Below are 16,307 nucleotides of genomic sequence, written 5' to 3'. Positions count from 1 at the left end.
GTTCTAAGTCGCTTATACGTTTACTTTCAAGGACGTAGACTTTTGAGGACTCCTAGTTCTCTCGGGTATGCCTCACTTTCCCTCCACGTTCACGGAGTACTTCCGGACCCCTGTGGGCCGGCTGAGGCACTTCGAGACCCATTGTTTGTTCCCTCCGAGGCTCTCTGTGCGTGCCGAGTGATAGGCAACACACTGTACGTCCCTGGAGGAGAGCCACATTTCCAGAGTCCTCGAACAGCCTCAGCACAAGGTTTCTGGTGAGTCCGACTTTGTCATGGGCCTGTGTCAGCTGCCGTGAGGAAACAGTGCGCTTAGAGTACTTCCAGGACCTCGTACCTGAAGTCACTCTGCTCGAGGAGAAAGTCAGCATCTTGCCATGCTGTGTCGCTCACGACACAGCCAGCATGAACAGATGCCTGGCGGTGAGGCCCTGATTTGCCGTGCAGAAGCCGAGGCGTGCAGCAGTTTCCAGGAGGCGGTGGGCTCTGCTCTGCGTACCTGCAACGGTAGCAGAGTCTCCTGGACACCTAGGAGGCGAGCGTGAGGACCGTGTTCCCGGCAGGAGCACTGAGTACCCCCAGACCCACCCCGGTCTGCTAAGCAACATCCAGGCCGGTAGCGCTTTACAGCCCCACTGTGAATGCCGAGCGTAGGGAAACGCGCTGCACTCTCTTTGGAAGCAGCTTAACTTCCTCAGCCCTCGCACACGTTCACGAACACCGTTCGGGCACGTCCCACATGGCGTCGAAGTCTTACGCATTGGCCTAGTCTGAGCTGAACTCAACATAACCCTCGGCTTCGCATTCCATCTAGGACCTCCCGCCTGAAGTCACCGTGCCTCCCAGAGACTCTCGGCTTGCGTTCCTCCTGCCATTTCAGTCCCGCTCGTCCTGTGGCACTGCAGGCTTTTGAATAGCCACAGGCCCTCAGGAGCAGCTGTGGCGTTCCTGGGTTGAGGCAGTTCGCTTGATGCAGAACATCCTACTTCGAGATCTCGATTAAGACGAGGAAACACAGGGTACCCTTTGCCTCTTTCAGCTAGTTAGAAACCACAGGGTTGTATGCTGAGTGTCCCCAGGGAAACGGGGGTTTGCTGGAACTAGCCTTGCTTTCCCATTTGGAAGGCATCATCCATGCTGCCTGGAAGCTACCTGACATGGCCTGCTCTTGACAGACCTGTAACCCTGTAAGAATGGCTCGGGAAAATTATGAGTCTGCTCCGTCTGAGCCAGGTGCTTCCAGGGCTGCGGTTGAGGTCGACTTGACAAGCTCTCGAGCTGAAGGGAATCTCAACGTGTAAACTTGCCTCCAGTCTAGGCCCCTAGTACCCGTGCAGAAAGGGAGGCACGCAGCTGTTTCCATGAGTTCTAAGTCGCTTATACGTTTACTTTCAAGGACGTGGACTTTTGAGGACTCCTAGTTCTCTCGGGTATGCCTCACTTTCCCTCCACGTTCACGGAGTACTTCCGGACCCCTGTGGGCCGGCTGAGGCACTTCGAGACCCATTGTTTGATCCCTCCGAGGCTCTCTGTGCGTGCCGAGTGATAGGCAACACACTGTACGTCCCTGGAGGAGAGCCACATTTCCAGAGTCCTCGAACAGCCTCAGCACAACGTTTCTGGTGAGTCCGACTTTGTCATGGGCCTGTGTCAGCTGCCGTGAGGAAACACTGCGCTTAGAGTACTTACAGGACCTCGTACCTGAAGTCACTCTGCTCGAGGAGAAAGTCAGCATCTTACCATGCTGTGTCGCTCACGACACAGCCAGCATGAACAGATGCCTGGCGGTGAGGCCCTGATTTGCCGTGCAGAAGCCGAGGCGTGCAGCAGTTTCCAGGAGGCGGTGGGCTCTGCTCTGCGTACCTGCAACGGTAGCAGAGTCTCCTGGACACCTAGGAGGCGAGCGTGAGGACCGTGTTCCCGGCAGGAGCACTGAGTACCCCCAGACCCACAGCGGTCGGCTAAGCAACATCCAGGCCCCTTACGTTTTACAGCCCCACTGTGAATGCCGAGCGTAGGGAAACGCACTGCACTCTCTTTGGAAGCAGCTTAACTTCCTCAGCCCTCGCACACGTTCACGAACACCGTTCGGGCACGTCCCACATGGCGTCGAAGTCTTACGCATTGGCCTAGTCTGAGCTGAACTCAACATAACCCTCGGCTTCGCATTCCATCTAGGACCTCCCGCCTAAAGTCACCGTGCCTCCCAGAGACTCTCGGCTTGCGTTCCTCCTGCCATTTCAGTCCCGCTCTTCCTGTGGCACTGCAGGCTTTTGAATAGCCACAGGCCCACAGGAGCAGCTGCGGCGTTCCTGGGTTGAGGCAGTTCGCTTGTTGCAGAACACCCTACTTCGAGATCTCGATTCAGACGAGGAAACACAGGGTACCCTTTGCCTCTTTCAGCTAGTTAGAAACCACAGGGTTGTATGCTGAGTGTCCCCAGGGAAACGGGGGCTTGCTGGAACTAACCTTGCTTTCCCATTTGGAAGGCAGCATCCATGCTGCCTGGAAGCTACCTGACATGGCCTGCTCTTGACAGGCCTGTAACCCTGTAAGAATGGCTCGGGAAAATTATGAGTCTGCTCTGTCTGAGCCAGGTGCTTCCAGGGCTGCGGTTGAGGTCGACTTGACAAGCTCTCGAGCTGAAGGGAATCTCAACGTGTAAACTTGCCTCCAGTCTAGGCCCCTAGTACCCGTGCAGAAAGGGAGGCACGCAGCTGTTTCCATGAGTTCTAAGTCGCTTATACGTTTACTTTCAAGGACGTAGACTTTTGAGGACTCCTAGTTCTCTCGGGTATGCCTCACTTTCCCTCCACGTTCACGGAGTACTTCCGGACCCCTGTGGGCCGGCTGAGGCACTTCGCCACCCATTGTTTGATCCCTCCGAGGCTCTCTGTGCGTGCCGATTGATAGGCAATACACTGTACGTCCCTGGAGGAGAGCCACATTTCCAGAGTCCTCGAACAGCCTCAGCACAACGTTTCTGGTGAGTCCGACTTTCTCATGGGCCTGTGTCAGCTGCCGTGAGGAAACACTGCGCTTAGAGTACTTCCAGGACCTCGTACCTGAAGTCACTCTGCTCGAGGAGAAAGTCAGCATCTTACCATGCTGTGTCGCTCACGACACAGCCAGCATGAACAGATGCCTGGCGGTGAGGCCCTGGTTTGCCGTGCAGAAGCCGAGGCGTGCAGCAGTTTCCAGGAGGAGGTGGGCTCTGCTCTGCGTACCTGCAACGGTAGCAGAGTCTCCTGGACACCTAGGAGGCGAGCGTGAGGACCGTGTTCCCGGCAGGAGCACTGAGTACCCCCAGACCCACCCCGGTCGGCTAAGCAACATCCAGGCCCCTTACGTTTTACAGCCCCACTGTGAATGCCGAGCGTAGGGAAACGCGCTGCACTCTCTTTGGAAGCAGCTTAACTTCCTCAGCCCTCGCACACGTACACGAACACCGTTCGGGCACGTCCCACATGGCGTCGAAGTCTTACGCATTGGCCTAGTCTGAGCTGAACTCAACATAACCCTCGGCTTCGCATTCCATCTAGGACCTCCCGCCTGAAGTCACCGTGCCTCCCAGAGACTCTCGGCTTGCGTTCCTCCTGCCATTTCAGTCCCGCTCTTCCTGTGGCACTGCAGGCTTTTGAATAGCCACAGGCCCACAGGAGCAGCTGCGGCGTTCCTGGGTTGAGGCAGTTCGCTTGTTGCAGAACACCCTACTTCGAGATCTCGATTCAGACGAGGAAACACAGGGTACCCTTTGCCTCTTTCAGCTAGTTAGAAACCACAGGGTTGTATGCTGAGTGTCCCCAGGGAAACGGGGGCTTGCTTGAACTAACCTTGCTTTCCCATTTGGAAGGCAGCATCCATGCTGCCTGGAAGCTACCTGACATGGCCTGCTCTTGACAGGCCTGTAACCCTGTAAGAATGGCTCGGGAAAATTATGAGTCTGCTCTGTCTGAGCCAGGTGCTTCCAGGGCTGCAGTTGAGGTCGACTTGACAAGCTCTCGAGCTGAAGGGAATCTCAACGTGTAAACTTGCCTCCAGTCTAGGCCCCTAGTACCCGTGCAGAAAGGGAGGCACGCAGCTGTTTCCATGAGTTCTAAGTCGCTTATACGTTTACTTTCAAGGACGTAGACTTTTGAGGACTCCTAGTTCTCTCGGGTATGCCTCACTTTCCCTCCACGTTCACGGAGTACTTCCGGACCCCTGTGGGCCGGCTGAGGCACTTCGCCACCCATTGTTTGATCCCTCCGAGGCTCTCTGTGCGTGCCGAGTGATAGGCAATACACTGTACGTCCCTGGAGGAGAGCCACATTTCCAGAGTCCTCGAACAGCCTCAGCACAACGTTTCTGGTGAGTCCGACTTTCTCATGGGCCTGTGTCAGCTGCCGTGAGGAAACACTGCGCTTAGAGTACTTCCAGGACCTCGTACCTGAAGTCACTCTGCTCGAGGAGAAAGTCAGCATCTTACCATGCTGTGTCGCTCACGACACAGCCAGCATGAACAGATGCCTGGCGGTGAGGCCCTGGTTTGCCGTGCAGAAGCCGAGGCGTGCAGCAGTTTCCAGGAGGAGGTGGGCTCTGCTCTGCGTACCTGCAACGGTAGCAGAGTCTCCTGGACACCTAGGAGGCGAGCGTGAGGACCGTGTTCCCGGCAGGAGCACTGAGTACCCCCAGACCCACCCCGGTCGGCTAAGCAACATCCAGGCCGGTAGCGCTTTACAGCCCCACTGTGAATGCCGAGCGTAGGGAAACGCGCTGCACTCTCTTTGGAAGCAGCTTAACTTCCTCAGCCCTCGCACACGTACACGAACACCGTTCGGGCACGTCCCACATGGCGTCGAAGTCTTACGCATTGGCCTAGTCTGAGCTGAACTCAACATAACCCTCGGCTTCGCATTCCATCTAGGACCTCCCGCCTGAAGTCACCGTGCCTCCCAGAGACTCTCGGCTTGCGTTCCTCCTGCCATTTCAGTCCCGCTCGTCCTGTGGCACTGCAGGCTTTTGAATAGCCACAGGCCCACAGGAGCAGCTGCGGCGTTCCTGGGTTGAGGCAGTTCGCTTGTTGCAGAACACCTTACTTCGAGATCTCGATTCAGACGAGGAAACACAGGGTACCCTTTGCCTCTTTCAGCTAGTTAGAAACCACAGGGTTGTATGCTGAGTGTGCCCAGGGAAACGGGGGCTTGCTGGAACTAGCCTTGCTTTCCCATTTGGAAGGCAGCATCCATGTTGCCTGGAAGCTACCTCACATGGCCTGCTCTTGACAGGCCTGTAACCCTGTAAGAATGGCTCGGGAAAATTATGAGTCTGCTCTGTCTGAGCCAGGTGCTTCCAGGGCTGCGGTTGAGGTCGACTTGACAAGCTCTCGAGCTGAAGGGAATCTCAACGTGTAAACTTGCCTCCAGTCTAGGCCCCTAGTACCCGTGCAGAAAGGGAGGCACGCAGCTGTTTCCATGAGTTCTAAGTCGCTTATACGTTTACTTTCTAGGACGTAGACTTTTGAGGACTCCTAGTTCTCTCGGGTATGCCTCACTTTCCCTCCACGTTCACGGAGTACTTCCGGAGCCCTGTGGGCCGGCTGAGGCACTTCGAGACCCATTGTTTGATCCCTCCGAGGCTCTCTGTGCGTGCCGAGTGATAGGCAACACACTGTACGTCCCTGGAGGAGAGCCACATTTCCAGGGTCCTCGAACAGCCTCAGCACAAGGTTTCTGGTGAGTCCGACTTTCTCATGGGCCTGTGTCAGCTGCCGTGAGGAAACACTGCGCTTAGAGTACTTCCAGGACCTCGTACCTGAAGTCACTCTGCTCGAGGAGAAAGTCAGCATCTTACCATGCTGTGTCGCTCACGACACAGCCAGCATGAACAGATGCCTGGCGGTGAGGCCCTGGTTTGCCGTGCAGAAGCCGAGGCGTGCAGCAGTTTCCAGGAGGCGGTGGGCTCTGCTCTGCGTACCTGCAACGGTAGCAGAGTCTCCTGGACACCTAGGAGGCGAGCGTGAGGACCGTGTTCCCGGCAGGAGCACTGAGTACCCCCAGACCCACCCCGCTCTGCTAAGCAACATCCAGGCCCGTAGCGCTTTATAGCCCCACTGTGAATGCCGAGCGTAGGGAAACGCGTTGCACTCTCTTTGGAAGCAGCTTAACTTCCTCAGCCCTCGCACACGTTCACAAACACCGTTCGGGCACGTCCCACATGGCGTCGAAGTCTTACGCATTGGCCTAGTCTGAGCTGAACTCAACATAACCCTCGGCTTCGCATTCCATCTAGGACCTCCCGCCTGAAGTCACCGTGCCTCCCAGAGACACTCGGCTTGCGTTCCTCCTGCCATTTCAGTCCCGCTCTTCCTGTGGCACTGCAGGCTTTTGAATAGCCACAGGCCCTCAGGAGCAGCTGTGGCGTTCCTGGGTTGAGGCAGTTCGCTTGATGCAGAACATCCTACTTCGAAATCTCGATTAAGACGAGGAAATACAGGGTACCCTTTGCCTCTTTCAGCTAGTTAGAAACCACAGGGTTGTATGCTGAGTGTCCCCAGGGAAACGGGGGCTTGCTGGAACTAGCCTTGCTTTCCCATTTGGAAGGCAGCATCCATGCTGCCTGGAAGCTACCTGACATGGCCTGCTCTTGACAGGCCTGTAACCCTGTAAGAATGGCTCGGGAAAATTATGAGTCTGCTCTGTCTGAGCCAGGTGCTTCCAGGGCTGCGGTTGAGGTCGACTTGACAAGCTCTCGAGCTGAAGGGAATCTCAACGTGTAAACTTGCCTCCAGTCTAGGCCCCTAGTACCCGTGCAGAAAGGGAGGCACGCAGCTGTTTCCATGAGTTCTAAGTCGCTTATACGTTTACTTTCAAGGACGTAGACTTTTGAGGACTCCTAGTTCTCTCGGGTATGCCTCACTTTCCCTCCACGTTCACGGAGTACTTCCGGACCCCTGTGGGCCGGCTGAGGCACTTCGAGACCCATTGTTTGATCCCTCCGAGGCTCTCTGTGCGTGCCGAGTGATAGGCAACACACTGTACGTCCCTGGAGGAGAGCCACATTTCCAGAGTCCTCGAACAGCCTCAGCACAACGTTTCTGGTGAGTCCGACTTTGTCATGGGCCTGTGTCAGCTGCCGTGAGGAAACACTGCGCTTAGAGTACTTCCAGGACCTCGTACCTGAAGTCACTCTGCTCGAGGAGAAAGTCAGCATCTTGCCATGCTGTGTCGCTCACGACACAGCCAGCATGAACAGATGCCTGGCGGTGAGGCCCTGATTTGCCGTGCAGAAGCCGAGGCGTGCAGCAGTTTCCAGGAGGAGGTGGGCTCTGCTCTGCGTACCTGCAACGGTAGCAGAGTCTCCTGGACACCTAGGAGGCGAGCGTGAGGACCGTGTTCCCGGCAGGAGCACTGAGTACCCCCAGACCCACCCCGGTCGGCTAAGCAACATCCAGGCCCCTTACGTTTTACAGCCCCACTGTGAATGCCGAGCGTAGGGAAACGCACTGCACTCTCTTTGGAAGCAGCTTAACTTCCTCAGCCCTCGCACACGTTCACGAACACCGTTCGGGCACGTCCCACATGGCGTCGAAGTCTTACGCATTGGCCTAGTCTGAGCTGAACTCAACATAACCCTCGGCTTCGCATTCCATCTAGGACCTCCCGCCTGAAGTCACCGTGCCTCCCAGAGACTCTCGGCTTGCGTTCCTCCTGCCATTTCAGTCCCGCTCTTCCTGTGGCACTGCAGGCTTTTGAATAGCCACAGGCCCACAGGAGCAGCTGCGGCGTTCCTGGGTTGAGGCAGTTCGCTTGTTGCAGAACACCCTACTTCGAGATCTCGATTCAGACGAGGAAACACAGGGTACCCTTTGCCTCTTTCAGCTAGTTAGAAACCACAGGGTTGTATGCTGAGTGTGCCCAGGGAAACGGGGGCTTGCTGGAACTAGCCTTGCTTTCCCATTTGGAAGGCAGCATCCATGCTGCCTGGAAGCTACCTGACATGGCCTGCTCTTGACAGGCCTGTAACCCTGTAAGAATGGCTCGGGAAAATTATGAGTCTGCTCTGTCTGAGCCAGGTGCTTCCAGGGCTGCAGTTGAGGTCGACTTGACAAGCTCTCGAGCTGAAGGGAATCTCAACGTGTAAACTTGCCTCCAGTCTAGGCCCCTAGTACCCGTGCAGAAAGGGAGGCACGCAGCTGTTTCCATGAGTTCTAAGTCGCTTATACGTTTACTTTCAAGGACGTAGACTTTTGAGGACTCCTAGTTCTCTCGGGTATGCCTCACTTTCCCTCCACGTTCACGGAGTACTTCCGGACCCCTGTGGGCCGGCTGAGGCACTTCGAGACCCATTGTTTGATCCCTCCGAGGCTCTCTGTGCGTGCCGAGTGATAGGCAACACACTGTACGTCCCTGGAGGAGAGCCACATTTCCAGAGTCCTCGAACAGCCTCAGCACAACGTTTCTGGTGAGTCCGACTTTCTCATGGGCCTGTGTCAGCTGCCGTGAGGAAACACTGCGCTTAGAGTACTTCCAGGACCTCGTACCTGAAGTCACTCTGCTCGAGGAGAAAGTCAGCATCTTACCATGCTGTGTCGCTCACGACACAGCCAGCATGAACAGATGCCTGGCGGTGAGGCCCTGGTTTGCCGTGCAGAAGCCGAGGCGTGCAGCAGTTTCCAGGAGGAGGTGGGCTCTGCTCTGCGTACCTGCAACGGTAGCAGAGTCTCCTGGACACCTAGGAGGCGAGCGTGAGGACCGTGTTCCCGGCAGGAGCACTGAGTACCCCCAGACCCACCCCGCTCTGCTAAGCAACATCCAGGCCCGTAGCGCTTTACAGCCCCACTGTGAATGCCGAGCGTAGGGAAACGCGTTGCACTCTCTTTGGAAGCAGCTTAACTTCCTCAGCCCTCGCACACGTTCACAAACACCGTTCGGGCACGTCCCACATGGCGTCGAAGTCTTACGCATTGGCCTAGTCTGAGCTGAACTCAACATAACCCTCGGCTTCGCATTCCATCTATGACCTCCCGCCTGAAGTCACCGTGCCTCCCAGAGACACTCGGCTTGCGTTCCTCCTGCCATTTCAGTCCCCCTCTTCCTGTGGCACTGCAGGCTTTTGAATAGCCACAGGCCCTCAGGAGCAGCTGTGGCGTTCCTGGGTTGAGGCAGTTCGCTTGATGCAGAACATCCTACTTCGAGATCTCGATTCAGACGAGGAAACACAGGGTACCCTTTGCCTCTTTCAGCTAGTTAGAAACCACAGGGTTGTATGCTGAGTGTGCCCAGGGAAACGGGGGCGTGCTGGAACTAGCCTTGCTTTCCCATTTGGAAGGCAGCATCCATGCTGCCTGGAAGCTACCTGACATGGCCTGCTCTTGACAGGCCTGTAACCCTGTAAGAATGGCTCGGGAAAATTATGAGTCTGCTCTGTCTGAGCCAGGTGCTTCCAGGGCTGCGGTTGAGGTCGACTTGACAAGCTCTCGAGCTGAAGGGAATCTCAACGTGTAAACTTGCCTCCAGTCTAGGCCCCTAGTACCCGTGCAGAAAGGGAGGCACGCAGCTGTTTCCATGAGTTCTAAGTCGCTTATACGTTTACTTTCAAGGACGTAGACTTTTGAGGACTCCTAGTTCTCTCGGGTATGCCTCACTTTCCCTCCACGTTCACGGAGTACTTCCGGACCCCTGTGGGCCGGCTGAGGCACTTCGAGACCCATTGTTTGATCCCTCCGAGGCTCTCTGTGCGTGCCGAGTGATAGGCAACACACTGTACGTCCCTGGAGGAGAGCCACATTTCCAGAGTCCTCGAACAGCCTCAGCACAACGTTTCTGGTGAGTCCGACTTTGTCATGGGCCTGTGTCAGCTGCCGTGAGGAAACACTGCGCTTAGAGTACTTCCAGGACCTCGTACCTGAAGTCACTCTGCTCGAGGAGAAAGTCAGCATCTTGCCATGCTGTGTCGCTCACGACACAGCCAGCATGAACAGATGCCTGGCGGTGAGGCCCTGATTTGCCGTGCAGAAGCCGAGGCGTGCAGCAGTTTCCAGGAGGAGGTGGGCTCTGCTCTGCGTACCTGCAACGGTAGCAGAGTCTCCTGGACACCTAGGAGGCGAGCGTGAGGACCGTGTTCCCGGCAGGAGCACTGAGTACCCCCAGACCCACCCCGGTCGGCTAAGCAACATCCAGGCCCCTTACGTTTTACAGCCCCACTGTGAATGCCGAGCGTAGGGAAACGCACTGCACTCTCTTTGGAAGCAGCTTAACTTCCTCAGCCCTCGCACACGTTCACGAACACCGTTCGGGCACGTCCCACATGGCGTCGAAGTCTTACGCATTGGCCTAGTCTGAGCTGAACTCAACATAACCCTCGGCTTCGCATTCCATCTAGGACCTCCCGCCTGAAGTCACCGTGCCTCCCAGAGACTCTCGGCTTGCGTTCCTCCTGCCATTTCAGTCCCGCTCTTCCTGTGGCACTGCAGGCTTTTGAATAGCCACAGGCCCACAGGAGCAGCTGCGGCGTTCCTGGGTTGAGGCAGTTCGCTTGTTGCAGAACACCCTACTTCGAGATCTCGATTCAGACGAGGAAACACAGGGTACCCTTTGCCTCTTTCAGCTAGTTAGAAACCACAGGGTTGTATGCTGAGTGTGCCCAGGGAAACGGGGGCTTGCTGGAACTAGCCTTGCTTTCCCATTTGGAAGGCAGCATCCATGCTGCCTGGAAGCTACCTGACATGGCCTGCTCTTGACAGGCCTGTAACCCTGTAAGAATGGCTCGGGAAAATTATGAGTCTGCTCTGTCTGAGCCAGGTGCTTCCAGGGCTGCGGTTGAGGTCGACTTGACAAGCTCTCGAGCTGAAGGGAATCTCAACGTGTAAACTTGCCTCCAGTCTAGGCCCCTAGTACCCGTGCAGAAAGGGAGGCACGCAGCTGTTTCCATGAGTTCTAAGTCGCTTATACGTTTACTTTCAAGGACGTAGACTTTTGAGGACTCCTAGTTCTCTCGGGTATGCCTCACTTTCCCTCCACGTTCACGGAGTACTTCCGGACCCCTGTGGGCCGGCTGAGGCACTTCGAGACCCATTGTTTGATCCCTCCGAGGCTCTCTGTGCGTGCCGAGTGATAGGCAACACACTGTACGTCCCTGGAGGAGAGCCACATTTCCAGAGTCCTCGAACAGCCTCAGCACAACGTTTCTGGTGAGTCCGACTTTGTCATGGGCCTGTGTCAGCTGCCGTGAGGAAACACTGCGCTTAGAGTACTTCCAGGACCTCGTACCTGAAGTCACTCTGCTCGAGGAGAAAGTCAGCATCTTGCCATGCTGTGTCGCTCACGACACAGCCAGCATGAACAGATGCCTGGCGGTGAGGCCCTGATTTGCTGTGCAGAAGCCGAGGCGTGCAGCAGTTTCCAGGAGGAGGTGGGCTCTGCTCTGCGTACCTGCAACGGTAGCAGAGTCTCCTGGACACCTAGGAGGCGAGCGTGAGGACCGTGTTCCCGGCAGGAGCACTGAGTACCCCCAGACCCACCCCGGTCGGCTAAGCAACATCCAGGCCCCTTACGTTTTACAGCCCCACTGTGAATGCCGAGCGTAGGGAAACGCACTGCACTCTCTTTGGAAGCAGCTTAACTTCCTCAGCCCTCGCACACGTTCACGAACACCGTTCGGGCACGTCCCACATGGCGTCGAAGTCTTACGCATTGGCCTAGTCTGAGCTGAACTCAACATAACCCTCGGCTTCGCATTCCATCTAGGACCTCCCGCCTGAAGTCACCGTGCCTCCCAGAGACTCTCGGCTTGCGTTCCTCCTGCCATTTCAGTCCCGCTCTTCCTGTGGCACTGCAGGCTTTTGAATAGCCACAGGCCCACAGGAGCAGCTGCGGCGTTCCTGGGTTGAGGCAGTTCGCTTGTTGCAGAACACCCTACTTCGAGATCTCGATTCAGACGAGGAAACACAGGGTACCCTTTGCCTCTTTCAGCTAGTTAGAAACCACAGGGTTGTATGCTGAGTGTTCCCAGGGAAACGGGGGCTTGCTGGAACTAGCCTTGCTTTCCCATTTGGAAGGCAGCATCCATGCTGCCTGGAAGCTACCTGACATGGCCTGCTCTTGACAGGCCTGTAACCCTGTAAGAATGGCTCGGGAAAATTATGAGTCTGCTCTGTCTGAGCCAGGTGCTTCCAGGGCTGCAGTTGAGGTCGACATGACAAGCTCTCGAGCTGAAGGGAATCTCAACGTGTAAACTTGCCTCCAGTCTAGGCCCCTAGTACCCGTGCAGAAAGGGAGGCACGCAGCTGTTTCCATGAGTTCTAAGTCGCTTATACGTTTACTTTCAAGGACGTAGACTTTTGAGGACTCCTAGTTCTCTCGGGTATGCCTCACTTTCCCTCCACGTTCACGGAGTACTTCCGGACCCCTGTGGGCCGGCTGAGGCACTTCGAGACCCATTGTTTGATCCCTCCGAGGCTCTCTGTGCGTGCCGAGTGATAGGCAACACACTGTACGTCCCTGGAGGAGAGCCACATTTCCAGAGTCCTCGAACAGCCTCAGCACAACGTTTCTGGTGAGTCCGACTTTCTCATGGGCCTGTGTCAGCTGCCGTGAGGAAACACTGCGCTTAGAGTACTTCCAGGACCTCGTACCTGAAGTCACTCTGCTCGAGGAGAAAGTCAGCATCTTACCATGCTGTGTCGCTCACGACACAGCCAGCATGAACAGATGCCTGGCGGTGAGGCCCTGGTTTGCCGTGCAGAAGCCGAGGCGTGCAGCAGTTTCCAGGAGGAGGTGGGCTCTGCTCTGCGTACCTGCAACGGTAGCAGAGTCTCCTGGACACCTAGGAGGCGAGCGTGAGGACCGTGTTCCCGGCAGGAGCACTGAGTACCCCCAGACCCACCCCGCTCTGCTAAGCAACATCCAGGCCCGTAGCGCTTTACAGCCCCACTGTGAATGCCGAGCGTAGGGAAACGCGTTGCACTCTCTTTGGAAGCAGCTTAACTTCCTCAGCCCTCGCACACGTTCACAAACACCGTTCGGGCACGTCCCACATGGCGTCGAAGTCTTACGCATTGGCCTAGTCTGAGCTGAACTCAACATAACCCTCGGCTTCGCATTCCATCTAGGACCTCCCGCCTGAAGTCACCGTGCCTCCCAGAGACACTCGGCTTGCGTTCCTCCTGCCATTTCAGTCCCCCTCTTCCTGTGGCACTGCAGGCTTTTGAATAGCCACAGGCCCTCAGGAGCAGCTGTGGCGTTCCTGGGTTGAGGCAGTTCGCTTGATGCAGAACATCCTACTTCGAGATCTCGATTCAGACGAGGAAACACAGGGTACCCTTTGCCTCTTTCAGCTAGTTAGAAACCACAGGGTTGTATGCTGAGTGTGCCCAGGGAAACGGGGGCTTGCTGGAACTAGCCTTGCTTTCCCATTTGGAAGGCAGCATCCATGCTGCCTGGAAGCTACCTGACATGGCCTGCTCTTGACAGGCCTGTAACCCTGTAAGAATGGCTCGGGAAAATTATGAGTCTGCTCTGTCTGAGCCAGGTGCTTCCAGGGCTGCGGTTGAGGTCGACTTGACAAGCTCTCGAGCTGAAGGGAATCTCAACGTGTAAACTTGCCTCCAGTCTAGGCCCCTAGTACCCGTGCAGAAAGGGAGGCACGCAGCTGTTTCCATGAGTTCTAAGTCGCTTATACGTTTACTTTCAAGGACGTAGACTTTTGAGGACTCCTAGTTCTCTCGGGTATGCCTCACTTTCCCTCCACGTTCACGGAGTACTTCCGGAGCCCTGTGGGCCGGCTGAGGCACTTCGAGACCCATTGTTTGATCCCTCCGAGGCTCTCTGTGCGTGCCGAGTGATAGGCAATACACTGTACGTCCCTGGAGGAGAGCCACATTTCCAGAGTCCTCGAACAGCCTCAGCACAACGTTTCTGGTGAGTCCGACTTTCTCATGGGCCTGTGTCAGCTGCCGTGAGGAAACACTGCGCTTAGAGTACTTCCAGGACCTCGTACCTGAAGTCACTCTGCTCGAGGAGAAAGTCAGCATCTTACCATGCTGTGTCGCTCACGACACAGCCAGCATGAACAGATGCCTGGCGGTGAGGCCCTGGTTTGCCGTGCAGAAGCCGAGGCGTGCAGCAGTTTCCAGGAGGAGGTGGGCTCTGCTCTGCGTACCTGCAACGGTAGCAGAGTCTCCTGGACACCTAGGAGGCGAGCGTGAGGACCGTGTTCCCGGCAGGAGCACTGAGTACCCCCAGACCCACCCCGCTCTGCTAAGCAACATCCAGGCCCGTAGCGCTTTACAGCCCCACTGTGAATGCCGAGCGTAGGGAAACGCGTTGCACTCTCTTTGGAAGCAGCTTAACTTCCTCAGCCCTCGCACACGTTCACAAACACCGTTCGGGCACGTCCCACATGGCGTCGAAGTCTTACGCATTGGCCTAGTCTGAGCTGAACTCAACATAACCCTCGGCTTCGCATTCCATCTAGGACCTCCCGCCTGAAGTCACCGTGCCTCCCAGAGACACTCGGCTTGCGTTCCTCCTGCCATTTCAGTCCCCCTCTTCCTGTGGCACTGCAGGCTTTTGAATAGCCACAGGCCCTCAGGAGCAGCTGTGGCGTTCCTGGGTTGAGGCAGTTCGCTTGATGCAGAACATCCTACTTCGAGATCTCGATTCAGACGAGGAAACACAGGGTACCCTTTGCCTCTTTCAGCTAGTTAGAAACCACAGGGTTGTATGCTGAGTGTGCCCAGGGAAACGGGGGCTTGCTGGAACTAGCCTTGCTTTCCCATTTGGAAGGCAGCATCCATGCTGCCTGGAAGCTACCTGACATGGCCTGCTCTTGACAGGCCTGTAACCCTGTAAGAATGGCTCGGGAAAATTATGAGTCTGCTCTGTCTGAGCCAGGTGCTTCCAGGGCTGCGGTTGAGGTCGACTTGACAAGCTCTCGAGCTGAAGGGAATCTCAACGTGTAAACTTGCCTCCAGTCTAGGCCCCTAGTACCCGTGCAGAAAGGGAGGCACGCAGCTGTTTCCATGAGTTCTAAGTCGCTTATACGTTTACTTTCAAGGACGTAGACTTTTGAGGACTCCTAGTTCTCTCGGGTATGCCTCACTTTCCCTCCACGTTCACGGAGTACTTCCGGACCCCTGTGGGCCGGCTGAGGCACTTCGAGACCCATTGTTTGATCCCTCCGAGGCTCTCTGTGCGTGCCGAGTGATAGGCAACACACTGTACGTCCCTGGAGGAGAGCCACATTTCCAGAGTCCTCGAACAGCCTCAGCACAACGTTTCTGGTGAGTCCGACTTTGTCATGGGCCTGTGTCCGCTGCCGTGAGGAAACAGTGCGCTTAGAGTACTTCCAGGACCTCGTACCTGAAGTCACTGTGCTCGAGGAGAAAGTCAGCATCTTACCATGCTGTGTCGCTCACGACACAGCCAGCATGAACAGATGCCTGGCGGTGAGGCCCTGGTTTGCCGTGCAGAAGCCGAGGCGTGCAGCAGTTTCCAGGAGGAGGTGGGCTCTGCTCTGCGTACCTGCAACGGTAGCAGAGTCTCCTGGACACCTAGGAGGCGAGCGTGAGGACCGTGTTCCCGGCAGGAGCACTGAGTACCCCCAGACCCACCCCGCTCTGCTAAGCAACATCCAGGCCCGTAGCGCTTTACAGCCCCACTGTGAATGCCGAGCGTAGGGAAACGCGTTGCACTCTCTTTGGAAGCAGCTTAACTTCCTCAGCCCTCGCACACGTTCACAAACACCGTTCGGGCACGTCCCACATGGCGTCGAAGTCTTACGCATTGGCCTAGTCTGAGCTGAACTCAACATAAACCTCGGCTTCGCATTCCATCTAGGACCTCCCGCCTGAAGTCACCGTGCCTCCCAGAGACACTCGGCTTGCGTTCCTCCTGCCATTTCAGTCCCCCTCTTCCTGTGGCACTGCAGGCTTTTGAATAGCCACAGGCCCTCAGGAGCAGCTGTGGCGTTCCTGGGTTGAGGCAGTTCGCTTGATGCAGAACATCCTACTTCGAGATCTCGATTCAGACGAGGAAACACAGGGTACCCTTTGCCTCTTTCAGCTAGTTAGAAACCACAGGGTTGTATGCTGAGTGTGCCCAGGGAAACGGGGGCTTGCTGGAACTAGCCTTGCTTTCCCATTTGGAAGGCAGCATCCATGCTGCCTGGAAGCTACCTGACATGGCCTGCTCTTGACAGGCCTGTAACCCTGTAAGAATGGCTCGGGAAAATTATGAGTCTGCTCTGTCTGAGCCAGGTGCTTCCAGGGCTGCGGTTGAGGTCGACTTGACAAGCTCTCGAGCTGAAGGGAATCTCAACGTGTAAACT

The sequence above is a fragment of the Phocoena phocoena genome, chromosome 17, assembly GCF_963924675.1.
Source record: "Phocoena phocoena chromosome 17, mPhoPho1.1, whole genome shotgun sequence".
In the NCBI taxonomy this organism is placed as follows: Eukaryota; Metazoa; Chordata; class Mammalia; order Artiodactyla; family Phocoenidae; genus Phocoena; species Phocoena phocoena.
The sequence above is the reverse complement of the archived record's forward strand: the minus strand, read 5'-3'. Positions refer to the sequence as shown.